At 40.7% G+C, this 15,250-nt stretch overlaps 1 protein-coding gene across 1 annotated transcript in view; it reads left to right on the forward strand.

The window, feature by feature from the left end:
• The first annotated feature begins 887 nt into the window (after positions 1 to 887).
• Positions 888 to 15,250, forward strand: part of LOC136580528 (leucine-rich repeat and fibronectin type III domain-containing protein 1-like protein) — a 684,740-nt gene continuing 670,377 nt past the window's right edge. The window contains exon 1 of the mRNA XM_066581146.1: positions 888 to 1,237. The gene's annotated coding sequence lies outside the window, so the exon portion shown is untranslated. The remainder of the gene's footprint in view (positions 1,238 to 15,250) is intronic.

Genomic DNA, 15,250 nt, shown 5'->3' on the forward strand with positions numbered 1-15,250 from the left:
CTCTACTCCAAAAATGGAACAGAGAGACAGAAAGCCATAATGGCGCTCTAACGCAAGTGTGAATGAGCCCTAACATCTGGATGTGAAAAAAACAACAAAAAAGGCCAATGTCAAAAGCACAGCGTATGCACATTTTTGCACGCTTCAGCGCAGCCTATTTGCACCGTAAACAAGGTAGATTTGCACATATCGGTGCATTTTACTGTACTTTTTGCGCTCACAGTGCCCCCCCCATCCGTAATTTAAAGAGCTATTTAGCCTAACGAGGACAGATTTCATTTTTTTTTCACAGAATTTCACAGCATATTGTGCATTTTTGCGCACATATCAAATGCACATTTACGCACCTCCCATAGACCTCTTTAGAAATAGAGCATGCTACGTTCTTTTCCGCGCTCGCAAAACACACGTGCAAAACAGGAAAATGATAGCGAAGCCATCTAAATCAATGGGTGCTATTCTCTGCGTATTGCAAGTGCAGATTTTTGCGCGCTCAAATACGTCTGCCTGAAGGAGCCCTACATCAGCGGAGAAACAGCGGAGTAATAGTCTTGTTAAAAGAAGGGCGGATTTCTACTGAGCCGGTGTTCTTTAAGCAAGCACTTAACCCTTTCCTGCTCTGATTGCTTGCTGTGAATTGCATCTAGCAGCCTTGCGATCCCAGATGAGACATGTGCAGCCCTTACTATTGTACTACTCCATGTGTGCACTCATCAGCACCAAGGACAGCTCCTGCGTGAGTGACAGCTGACGTCACGGGAGGGGGCTGGGCTGTGTGTTGCTGAGCAGGGAAGGAGCTGTGGCTGCACAGAGCTGGGGCTGGGAGGGAGCTGCAGTATGTAGGGAGAAAGGGAGACAGGCTCCAGAATAATAGCCATCCTCCAGGCATGCAAGCTGGCAACCCCCTGTGCCAGCCTCACCTTGGATTATAATAGCCCCACTGGTGGGGTGACAATAGGAGATCCCCATCATTGGCTTTTTTTTGCATTGGAATGTTTTCTCCCAGGTGGGTTCTTAAGACACTAAAATCTCTTCTTTCATCCCTTGGATTTCTGGAGAGGTCTTCATTCATCCTGCATTGCTCCGGGGTTTGGGGGTCAATAAAGGTTTAAAGGACCCTGGAATGGACATCTCTGGGATAACTGGAACCTGAACCATTAAACAAACTCCGGATTTATTAGGAGCCCCTTCTTCTTCTTCTTGGAAGAGAAGCGATAGAATCGGGAGAGAGAGCCAGGTAATTCATGATTAACTGTGCTGCTTGTCATCTATAGGGTTATTATATAGGAGACAAAGGTCACACGCCGCGTCCTGAATGACAAACTGTAGTGGGTGCCGGGTGCAGACACCCATCAGAGTTGGCTGATTGGAGACCCTCATAAGGGGGAGATCTAAAGTTGCTTTATACTGACTAGTAAGCATCAGGGGTGATGGATGTTATCTGTTCCCCAAAATCTGTGCAATGTACCCCACTTCTTTTGGAATAGCAGGCCTGTTGTAAATCTTTTTGGGGTCTATGAAGAGTATAAATATTGATTCATCATTTAACAATGGATTTCTCCATCATCCATAAACCACTTTATTTTAAAGCACCGTGCAGCCTTTAGATCCAGCCCCGTCATGGTCGCTTTAAGACTCTGGAAACTGCAATTACAAAAAAAAAAAAACCCCAACGCCCAACTCTGTAAACCATAGAGCCAACACTCTCCAAACAATCTGGAGTCCATATATCTCTCAATATCCCCATTGTAGTCTATGGGGTTGGTTAATTAGAGACTGTGAACGTCTCTTCTCCTGCTCTCTCTCTCTCTCTTACAATGAGACAGTCAGAGGTGCCCAATTGCTCACATATGAATGGAAAAAGCCGTTTTGTATGGGCGAATTAACGTTTCCACCTAAAAGTGATATTTTCCGGCTGAGCAGCAGATTGTGTTCCCACTTGAGGAGATTCCTGATTAATACATGTTGTGATTCACAAGATTCATCAACGCTCAGTCAAGGGGTGCAGATTAATGGGGTGTATAAAGGTATTTTAAAGCAAATCACCTATTGTACTGTATATATATTTCATTGATTGCATGCACTTTCAAGAGTCTTATCCAGATGTGAGATATCATGTCATCTGCCCCTCCTATGCTACATTATGGGGCAATGACACATATAACACCATTAATTACACTGACTCAGCACATTATATATAGACAGGACCTATACATAACAGACATATATAGGATGTATCATTAAAAAGATACTTCTACGGGGAGTCGTTTTTGCAGACTGAGCACACCGTGGGATCTGACAGAGATTGGGTCCAATTACATATCCGTCTATTGATTAGATGGTGTCTGATTCAGGTTATACGATCACATAGGAGTCTCTACAGGCAGATGATGTATAGGAGGGTGATATAGGTTTGGCCAAAGTAGAAGATGTGTAGAATATGGGAATGCTTGTTATATACGGTAATTGGAGGATAACGTTAATTGTATAGGATGGCCAACCTTAGACTGATATCATATTATTGTGTGGGATGGATGAAATTAAGAGATCACATGGAATTGCTTGTGACATTGAGGTTAGCAGTGGGGGGGAGGGGATGTCACGAAATTGTAAGGGACAGAAGACTCAAGGCATCACATATAATTGTAGACGACAGATGACTTTTAAGGATTATTTAAGTCAGTTCTTCAATGGTCATAGATACTTGGTTTGGGGGGCTGTTACATTTGATGATTGGCATTAGGAAGTCATGGGTGATTGAATGGATCCAAGTAGTAAGTTTGCATTTAATTGCATTGGACAGTTGACATTAAGGAATGACTCCCGTCCGTATTCGCTTTAATGGGGTAATATCATCTTTGCTTCCTAAATCTTTATTGTATAAAGAGGACCTGAATGCAGGATAAAAGGACATGTCAGATTGCATTCAAGTGTTTTTAGTTATTTAGGATGAAAAATGAAGGATGGGGTCGAATAGTCTGAATGTACAATTAATTACATTGGACAGGAACGTCAATCTAATGTCAATGGTAGGACCAAGCCTACTTATTTGGTTGTTTGTTCTTCTTTTATAGTGTTCCCTTAGTGGGAAACATTGTATCAACTTTCTGGTAGTCCCTAAACTTGTACTGGTAGAGCAAGAGGAATCAGACGTACAGTAGTTGTACATTAGTGGGATCGGGTATAATTGCACAAGACGTTTTCGAAAAAGTGGCTGTCTGTTTTAGGAAACCCAACTGGAGTTGAGAAATAATGGAGTAGAAGGCTTAACATGCCTGTGCGTTACATAAACAGTCTAATGATATTAATGTGAAATGTGTACTACTTCACTTCTCCTGTAGAGGTACTGCAGGGAAATGAACACATGCTTCTTGGATCTACAATGGACCACAGCTGATCACTGGAGGTTCCAATAGTGAGGTATTTTGTGATCTATGCATGATTTAAACTGCCCATTGATATGAGAACTGTGTAATCCTTCATCTCTCCTGTGGAGGCACTGCATGGAAATTGAACACTTGCAGTTTGGTTCCACTTGAGTTTACAGCTGATCGCTGGAGGTCCAAGCAGTGAGATACCTTGTGATCTGCTTATCATTGCAGGATCCCTCTAACAAAATGATGCTGACCTGTTGTGGTGGTTGTGAGGACTAGAGTTGACAAACACAAATGTATATGGACAGATTTGCATTGTGGAATCTGAAATGGGTGTCCGCCTCCAGATCCCGCAGCAAATACCTGCCATAGCATGCAATGTAAAAGCGGGTTTCCATACCCACTTTGTGATTTTCCACTTGCGGGGGTAAAATCGCAGCATGCTCTATTTTGACCCAGATTCAGTGCAGACGGCATCCATTGATATCAATGGAAGCTGTCCATTCACAGCCCTTCCGCAATCATCATTGCAGAAAGGCTTCAGGATCCGTGCCATCGCCTAGCGACAGCGCGGTCACATCTGTACTGTGCATGTGTGTCGGCCAACACATCTGCAGTACAGAAGAAAAAGCATCCAGACAGGTACATGGGGTCACCGGCCGAGCACAGGGGCGGATTCTGCTTGGGGATCCCACATCTGGAATCTGACTCGGTCATGTGCATTCAACTTAAAGTAGAAGTGGAAAAAACTTTGTACATAGCTCTAACACTTCTCATAAAAAGCGAATCTTAATTAGAATATATCCATAAAAAGGTAAAAACGCTCACATGTGTACAGGGACCTACGTGATTCTGCAAAATAAAAAAAAATTAAGCCTTAATCATAGCATATAGCCTGTACAAGCAAGTGATTTAAAAGTAACAGGATATGACATAACAAAAGCATGGCCACTCTTATTAATGAATAACGACCACTTTGACTAATAAATAATGACCACTCCTACTAATGAATAACGACCACTCCTACTAATGAATAAGGAACACTGCTACTACTGAATAATGACCATTCTTACTGATGAATAATGATCACTCCAACTAATAAATAATGACCACTCCCTCTAATGAATAACGACCACTCCTACTAATGAATAACGACCACTCCTACTAATGAATAATGAACATTTCGACTAATGAATAATGACAACTGCTACTAATGAATAACGAACACTTCTATTAACGAATAACAACCACTCCTACTAATGAATAACGACCACTCCCACGAATGAATAATGACGATTCCGACTAATGAATAAAGACCACTCCTACTAATAAATAGCGAACATTCCGACTAATGAATAATGACTAGAGATGAGCAAATGTACTCGGTAAGGCCGATTTCGCAATCGAGCACCGCGATTTTCGAGTACTTCACTACTCGGGTGAAAAGATTCGGGGGTCCCTGGGGGGCGCGGCGTGGCGTGGTGGAGCGGGGGGTAGCAGCACAGTACAGGGGGGAGCTCTCTCCCTCTCCCCCCCCACTCCCCTCTGCAACCCCCCACTCACCCACGGCGCCCCCCAAATCTTTTCACCCGAGTGGTGTAGTACTCGTAAATCGCGGTGCTCGACTGCGAAATCGGCCTTACCGAGTACGTTCGCTCATCTCTAATAATGACCACTCCTACTAATGAATAACGACCACTTCTATTAATGAATAAAGACCACTCCTACTAATGAATAATGACCACTTCTATTAATGAATAAAGACCACTCCTACTAATGAATAATGACCACTTCTACTAATGAATAATGACCACTGTTACTAATGAATAACGACCACTGCTACTAATGAACAACGACCACTCCTACTAATGAATAACGACCATTCCGACTAATGAATAATGACCACTGCTTCTAATGAATAACGACCACTCCTACTAATGAATAATGACCACAACTACTGATGAATAATGACCACTGCTAGTAATGAATAATGACTACTCCTACTAAAGAATAACGACCACTGTTACTAATGTATAACGACCACTGCTACTAATGAATAATGACTACTCCTACTAATGAATAACGACCACTGTTACTAATGAATAACGACCACTGCTACTAATGAATAATGACCACAACTACTGATGAATAATGACTACTCCTACTAATGAATAACGACCACTGTTACTAATGAATAACGACCACTGCTACTAATGAATAATGACCACAACTACTAATGAAAAATGACCACTCCGACCAATGAATAACGACCACTCCTACTAATGAATAACGACCACTTTTATTAATGAATAACGACCACTGCTACTAATGAATATCGACCACTCCTACTAATGAATAACGACCACCCCAACTAATGAATAACGACCATTCTTCCTAAGGAATAACGACCATTACTACCAATGAATAATGACCACTCTGACTAATGAATAACGGCCACTCCTACTAATGAATAACGACCACTCCTACTAATGAATAATAAACATTTCGACTAATGAATAATGACAACTGCTACTAATGAATAACGAACACTTCTATTAATGAATAACAACCACTCCTACTAATGAATAAAGACCACTCCTACTAATAAATAGCGAACACTCCGACTAATGAATAATGCCCACTCCTACTAATGAATAACGACCACTTCTATTAATGAATAAAGACCACTCCTACTAATAAATAACGACCACTTCCACTAACGAATAACGACCACTCCTACTAATGAATAACGACCACTCCTACTAACGAATAACGACCACTCCTACTAATGAATAATGACCACTCCTACTAATGAATAATGACCACTTCTACTAATGAATAATGACCACTGCTACTAATGAATAACGACCACTGCTACTAATGAATAACCATCACTCCTACTAATGAATAACGACCATTCCGACTAATGAATAATGACCACTGCTACTAATGAATAATGACCACTTCTACTAATGAATAATGACCACTCCTACTAATGAATAATGACCACTTCTACTAATGAATAATGACCACTGCTACTAATGAATAACGACCACTCCTGCTAATGAATAACGACCATTCCGACTAATGAATAATGACCACTGCTACTAATGAATAATGACCACTTCTAGTAATGAATAATGACAACTGCTACTAATGAATAACGAGCACTTCTATTAATGAATAACAACCACTCCTACTAATGAATAACGACCACTCCCACGAATGAATAACGACGATTCCGACTATTGAATAAAGACCACTCCTACTAATAAATAGCGAACACTCCGACTAATGAATAATGCCTACTCCTACTAATGAATAACGACCACTTCTATTAATGAATAAAGACCACACCTACTAATAAATAACGACCACTTCCACTAACGAATAACGACCACTCCTACTAATGAATAATGACCACTCCTACTAATGAATAATGACCACTTCTACTAATGAATAATGACCACTGCTACTAATGAATAACGACCACTCCTACTAATGAATAATGACCACAACTACTGATGAATAATGACCACTGCTACTAATGAATAACGACCATTCCGACTAATGAATAATGACCACTGCTTCTAATGAATAACGACCACTCCTACTAATGAATAACGACCACTGTTACTAATGAATAACGAACACTGCTACTAATGAATAATGACCACTCCTATCAATTAATAATGACCACTGCTACTAATGAATAACGACCATTCCTACCAATTAATAATGACCACTGCTTCTAATGAATAACGACCACTCCTACTAATGAATAATGACCACAACTACTGATGAATAATGACCACTGCTACTAATGAATAATGACCACTCCTACTAATGAATAACGAACACTGTTACCAATGAATAACGACCACTGCTACTAATGAATAATGACCACAACTACTAATGAATAAAGACCACTCCTACTAATAAATAGCGAACATTCCGACTAATGAATAATGACTAGAGATGAGCAAATGTACTCGGTAAGGCCGATTTCGCAATCGAGCACCGCGATTTTCGAGTACTTCACTACTCGGGTGAAAAGATTCGGGGGTCCCTAGGGGGCGCGGCGTGGCGTGGTGGAGCGGGGGGTAGCAGCACAGAACAGGGGGGAGCTCTCTCCCTCTCCCCCCCACTCCCCTCTGCAACCCCCCACTCACCCACGGCGCCCCCCAAATCTTTTCACCCGAGTGGTGTAGTACTCGTAAATCGCGGTGCTCGACTGCGAAATCGGCCTTACCGAGTACGTTCGCTCATCTCTAATAATGACCACTCCTACTAATGAATAACGACCACTTCTATTAATGAATAAAGACCACTCCTACTAATGAATAATGACCACTTCTATTAATGAATAAAGACCACTCCTACTAATGAATAATGACCACTTCTACTAATGAATAATGACCACTGTTACTAATGAATAACGACCACTGCTACTAATGAACAACGACCACTCCTACTAATGAATAACGACCATTCCGACTAATGAATAATGACCACTGCTTCTAATGAATAACGACCACTCCTACTAATGAATAATGACCACAACTACTGATGAATAATGACCACTGCTAGTAATGAATAATGACTACTCCTACTAATGAATAACGACCACTGTTACTAATGTATAACGACCACTGCTACTAATGAATAATGACTACTCCTACTAATGAATAACGACCACTGTTACTAATGAATAACGACCACTGCTACTAATGAATAATGACCACAACTACTGATGAATAATGACTACTCCTACTAATGAATAACGACCACTGTTACTAATGAATAACGACCACTGCTACTAATGAATAATGACCACAACTACTAATGAAAAATGACCACTCCGACCAATGAATAACGACCACTCCTACTAATGAATAACGACCACTTTTATTAATGAATAACGACCACTGCTACTAATGAATATCGACCACTCCTACTAATGAATAACGACCACCCCAACTAATGAATAACGACCATTCTTCCTAAGGAATAACGACCATTACTACCAATGAATAATGACCACTCTGACTAATGAATAACGGCCACTCCTACTAATGAATAACGACCACTCCTACTAATGAATAATAAACATTTCGACTAATGAATAATGACAACTGCTACTAATGAATAACGAACACTTCTATTAATGAATAACAACCACTCCTACTAATGAATAAAGACCACTCCTACTAATAAATAGCGAACACTCCGACTAATGAATAATGCCCACTCCTACTAATGAATAACGACCACTTCTATTAATGAATAAAGACCACTCCTACTAATAAATAACGACCACTTCCACTAACGAATAACGACCACTCCTACTAACGAATAACGACCACTCCTACTAACGAATAACGACCACTCCTACTAATGAATAATGACCACTCCCACTAATGAATAATGACCACTTCTACTAATGAATAATGACCACTGCTACTAATGAATAACGACCACTGCTACTAATGAATAACCATCACTCCTACTAATGAATAACGACCATTCCGACTAATGAATAATGACCACTGCTACTAATGAATAATGACCACTTCTACTAATGAATAATGACCACTCCTACTAATGAATAATGACCACTTCTACTAATGAATAATGACCACTGCTACTAATGAATAACGACCACTCCTGCTAATGAATAACGACCATTCCGACTAATGAATAATGACCACTGCTACTAATGAATAATGACCACTTCTAGTAATGAATAATGACAACTGCTACTAATGAATAACGAGCACTTCTATTAATGAATAACAACCACTCCTACTAATGAATAACGACCACTCCCGCGAATGAATAACGACGATTCCGACTATTGAATAAAGACCACTCCTACTAATAAATAGCGAACACTCCGACTAATGAATAATGCCTACTCCTACTAATGAATAACGAGCACTTCTATTAATGAATAAAGACCACTCCTACTAATAAATAACGACCACTTCCACTAACGAATAACGACCACTCCTACTAATGAATAATGACCACTCCTACTAATGAATAATGACCACTTCTACTAATGAATAATGACCACTGCTACTAATGAATAACGACCACTCCTACTAATGAATAATGACCACAACTACTGATGAATAATGACCACTGCTACTAATGAATAACGACCATTCCGACTAATGAATAATGACCACTGCTTCTAATGAATAACGACCACTCCTACTAATGAATAACGACCACTGTTACTAATGAATAACGAACACTGCTACTAATGAATAATGACCACTCCTATCAATTAATAATGACCACTGCTACTAATGAATAACGACCATTCCTACCAATTAATAATGACCACTGCTTCTAATGAATAACGACCACTCCTACTAATGAATAATGACCACAACTACTGATGAATAATGACCACTGCTACTAATGAATAATGACCACTCCTACTAATGAATAACGAACACTGTTACTAATGAATAACGACCACTGCTACTAATGAATAATGACCACAACTACTGATGAATAATGACCACTGTTATTGATGAAAAATGACCACTCCGACCAATGAATAACGACCACTCCTACTAATGAATAACGACCAATGCTACTAATGAATAACGACCACTCCTACTAATGAATAACGACCACTCCTACTAATGAATAACGACCACTTCTATTAATGAATAACGACCACTGTTACTGATGAAAAATGCCCACTGCTACTAATGAATAACGACCAATCCTACTAATGAATAACGACCACCCCTACTAATGAATAACGACCACTCTTACTAATGAATAACGACCATTACTACCAATGAATAACGACCACTCTGACTAATGAATAACGACCAGTCTTACTAATGAATAACGACCATTACTACCAATGAATAATGACCACTCCAACTAATGAATAATAATAAACAATAGTATGTAAACATAAGATCAGATTTGCTTTTTTAACTGCACAATCAAATGAGCTTCTTTTGAATGCAATTCAATAAACCAATCTCCCCTTCTTGCTGGGTGGAACACCCTTTCAATGTCAGTGACTTTAAAAGAGGATGTATCCCCTTGGTGGATTTCTAACAAATGTCTGGATGCTGCAGACAGGGAACGTCTCAATATTCCTGAGGATGCCCTACACTCATCCCTGTGTGTACTCGCTCCCATCCTGCTGCACAGGAGTGAGTATCGCTGGCTCGCTCATCAGGGAGACTGGGGCAGCTGGAGGAGATTTCACTCCTCACTCTCGCCCACCCCTCTCCATTCACTTGACATAGCGGCCGTTCAGTACTGAACTGCTGCTATTTACACTGAACGATCATCGTTTAAGCTGCATAAAATCCTAAAGGATGAACATTCAGTGTAAACATCAGCCATTCATCACTAAAAAGCCGCTGTGTTAAGTCAATGGAGGGGAGCGCAAAATCTCCTCCAGCCATCTCGGCCCCCTGCTGAGTAAGCCAGTGATACTCACTCCTGGACACACAGAACGATGTTCGACATTGGTCCCATCTAAATGGGCCTTTACTCACAACAGATAGTAATTTCAGTAACAAATGACAAGAATGGTGATACAATTTATATATGTATATAATAAGTCTGCGATGTCATAGAGAAAGAAAATCAAACTACTAATGACCACTTGTCTGTTTGTATGTATGTAAGTATGTGTGTGAATGAGTCTCATAGCTCGGCTCCCTGGCGACATCATAGCCCCGACTCTGGCTATGTCATAGCCCCACCCCACCCTGATGATGTCATAACCCCACCCCCTAAGAATACAACTAAACCACTATTATGTCAGACACATCTCAGCAGTCCTGACAGAACACACTGACCTACCTCTTCCACAGAGATTCAGTGGGCTATAGTAACTGTGGTGAAAAAAACCTGCTGTTGGACACATTTAAAAACACTGATCTAGAATGCTGAGAAAGCCAGAGCATTTTACAAGCATCTGTGTGAGAGTGGCCTTAGTCATGAGTCAATTTTGAGATATCAAAGCAGTATTGTTATATAAGCTAGGAGCTGTCATGTTGCCTATTGTATGTGTTTTCTTGGTGATACATTTGCCCCCTGGCGGGAGAATTTGAATTTGAAATATAAGCCCTTCCCCGAAAATAAGCCCTAGCTACATTAGATAAAAAAAACAAATAACATCAATACTCTCCTAGCCGATGGCATCCCGGTGCCTTGCGCGGGCCGCCGGCGCTGCGGGAGGCTGACATGTCCTTTGCACTGGCAGCATTCTCTTCCTGGTAACGGGGCTTTGAATACCCCGCCTTCAGCAAACGAGTGCTGTGATTGGATCATGAGCGCCACTGCTTCACCCAATCAGAGGTGGTGCTTGATCATTCACAGCCATTGAGTAAATGACATCATTGACTTGCTGTGATTGGTTCATCGTAGATAAAAATTAATGTAAGACAGTGTCTTATTTCGAGGGAAACACAGTAGAAGGTTGCTGACAAGTAAAAGAGACCAAAACTATTATTATTGACATAGGAAACAAAATCAGAAACCAAACTGGTGGAATCCTGCCAAATTAGGAGAAGGTCGTCTATATATCTCCCATACCAGCAGATTTTTGCAGAAATGGGTTATAGGAGGCATACAGACAACAAAAGAATTGTAAGAAAGTAAGAAAGATGTAACATCTAACACATAGTCTTTTACATCATCTGAATAGTTGCTGTAAGCATTCAGATGATGTCTGGGGGCATTAATGGCTCCACTGTCTGGAATCACTGTATAACGAGAAGAAACATCTAGGGTGATCCGAGAATAGTGAGCAGACCATTCTAGCTTATCTACAACCTGTAACAGGGCCTTGGTATTTTTAATGTAGCCAGGAATTATGGTTACCAATGGTTGTAGTAGATTATCGAGCCGTACACTGAAGCAGTGATACAATGAGCCATTACTATGGGCATAAATTGGAGGAGGAAAGACGATTTTATCAATTTTGGGTAATGCAGGGTAATTCTGGAATAGGTCAGACAGGAGAGTCTACCAACAAATAATCATACAGTTTTGGATCAAGATTTTTGGTGAGCTGTATTTTACTTTTTTACTTAAGTAGAGGGCCTATCATGTCTCTGCATGACATAAACAGTTCATTAATTTGAATGTGAACCGTGTAATACTTTATTAATCCTATGGAGGCACTGCAGTGAAATTGAACGCTTGCTGCATGGTACCACCATGGATCACTGGAGGTCCAAGCAGTGAGATATCCTATGGTCTGATTATTACTGAGGGGCCCTTCTATCAAAAACATATTGCCCAATATTGCCTTAGTCATATGAAGTACTGTTGAGATTATAGCTTGGCAAGTCTTAGTGATATTTTAGTCTTGTGCCATAGCAAGAGCTGGGAGTCAGTAAACCAAACTTCCAACTCCTCTCTTTCTCCACAATCCGACTCCAAGTCCAGATCCGACTTCTTCATTAGAGGCTCATTTATTATAATTAGTGATAACAGATGTACTGTAGTATAATAGTAACACCAGGCTTGCTATATAGTAATCACTAATAATGCATCTGGAGATGGAGAATGATGCGTCCTGACCGCCTCCCAGCTGATTTCTCCCTTCTCACTAGCATCACACAGAATACTGGTTTAGCTGATTATTTGACAGACTGGTTGCTAGAGATAAATTGCTTAGCAACCACCATTCTTTTCATTGGGGTTGCCAGACAACACGTTTTCCTAAACCAGTCAGTCTCAGATTAATCTTGTCTTCTGCAGAACTGTCTGAAGTAACAGCAGAGAGGCATTTCTCTAATTCTCAGTGTCGATGTGATAAAACTTTTTGCAGGCTCTTATATTGCTTCAGGCCTCACTGCAGCCTCATTGTACGGGTGGTGTATGTGGTTGACAACCAACTTCTTAAATTCTATGGCCACATTCATATGGAAATGGCCTGTGAAGCTGAGCGAGCGCCATTGTTCACAGATCATTTGGGTTTTTAACCTGTCCGTTCTTATGGTAATAAAAAGAAACTTTATGTAACTTTCTAATATGTGTTTCAATTTCACAGTATTTTCACAATCTCTATGTGCTGTCAGTGAGTGGAAATATTCTAACTTAAAAGGAGGTTTTCCATTAGAGATATTTATTTATTATCCACATGATAGGGAATAATTGTGTAGTCCATTTGGTTCTGGCCACTTCGACCCCCAGCAATCTCAACACCAATGCACCCGAATACCTTGTGTGTATGACGTGCTTGACCACTCGATTCACGTCTATGGGATAGGTAGTGATCAATGAAATCTCCCTCTCTATCATAGAAGTGAATGGAGCGGCATTCACGCATTTGCACTGCCGTTGGTTCACATGTAGTTTTCAGGTGCAACCCTCTCTCTGGGGATCGTAGCAGTCAAACTTATAGTCATCATGTAGATGGGGAATGAATGAAATTAAAAGGCTTGCCCAGTTTAGGACACTCATTCTGACATACCCTATTAGCTAATTCTGAATTAAAGGGGGTGGCGAAGTTATGAAGTTAGCCCCCAATCCACAGAATAGGGAATAACTTTATGATTGATAGGGATACGACTACTGAGACCCCCAATGATCCCAAAAACAGGGGTCCCGTTGGTTCTCGAGTGAATGGAGTACAATTTGCACAGGTGCACTGCTGCTCTATTCACTTCAATGACAGCACCGGGAATTACCAAGTTCAAGCGCTTAGACAATATCTGGCACTGACATTGAAGTGAACAACAGCACGCCTGCATGACCTCAGCTTTATTCACTTGGGAACTGACCAGACCCCTTTCTCAGGATTGGTAGAAGTTTCAGCAGTTGGACCCCCACCCATCATAAAAGTATCCTTTATCTTGTGGATAGGGAATGACTTTATTACTTGGCAATGCCCCCTTTAATACAGGGGGTTCTCCGTTCAGGATCCTCATCCCTTAGCCAGAGTGGAGAGCGGTTACAAAGAGCATCTCATGTTCTGGAGGACCCAAACCGTCCTGCATTGCAGAGATGTGAATGGGCATTGTGTTATGTTTCATTTTGCCTGTGGAGGCACTGCAGGAAAATGATATACTACCAGGTTTCCCACAGGTGACAGTTAATCACTGGGAGCTCCAACAAGATTGGATACTTTCTAATCAGCTTATTGCTAAAAGACAACAAGGACCTTTCTAACAAGTATGGATTGTCCAAAATGGAGAAACTGTTTAGGTATTGCCTAGTTCACATTTAAGTCAATGCGCTCTCCATGTAACACATGAATATGCCAGCAGCTCTACAATGAGAGATGCTCTTTGCAGCTGCTCTCCGTTCTGGTTAATAGATGAGGGTCCCAACAGAGAACGTTGCCTCTTCTATTAACTCACAATTTCCATACACAAAAATGGGTTTTCTAAGCCAGAAAAGAAACTAAAAACAACTTTGACAGTCGTGTGACAAGACATCATTATAAATGACACGTCATAACGTCAGAGGCAAAACATTTGTCGGCAGGGGACTGGAAGAGGATTTCAGGATTAAGTATATTTCAAGTCTATTATATGTCTGTTTACGGAGCCTCTTCTTCTCAGGATAAGGTAGGTTTGTGGATTGCTGTTCTGCATTGCAAGTCAAATCTGAAAGCAAGCTGTCCAAGACCTAGCAAGGCTGAGTAAGCTAAACATATTTTATGTAAGGTGGCCATGTGAAAGCATTTTTTTTTCCTACCGGAGAATTATTTGCTTTTGATCTAAAAGGTGGCATTCACATTTTAAAGGGCAACTCTGGCAAAAAAACATTTTTCTATCCCTGCCCCCTTACCTGATTTTGAACTTTGGACATCTCCTATGTATACTGCAGCCACTTCTATGCAGTGCTGCCTTCTGTCTGATGCTTAG

Source organism: Eleutherodactylus coqui, chromosome 10, assembly GCF_035609145.1.
Source record: "Eleutherodactylus coqui strain aEleCoq1 chromosome 10, aEleCoq1.hap1, whole genome shotgun sequence".
NCBI lineage: Eukaryota > Metazoa > Chordata > Amphibia > Anura > Eleutherodactylidae > Eleutherodactylus > Eleutherodactylus coqui.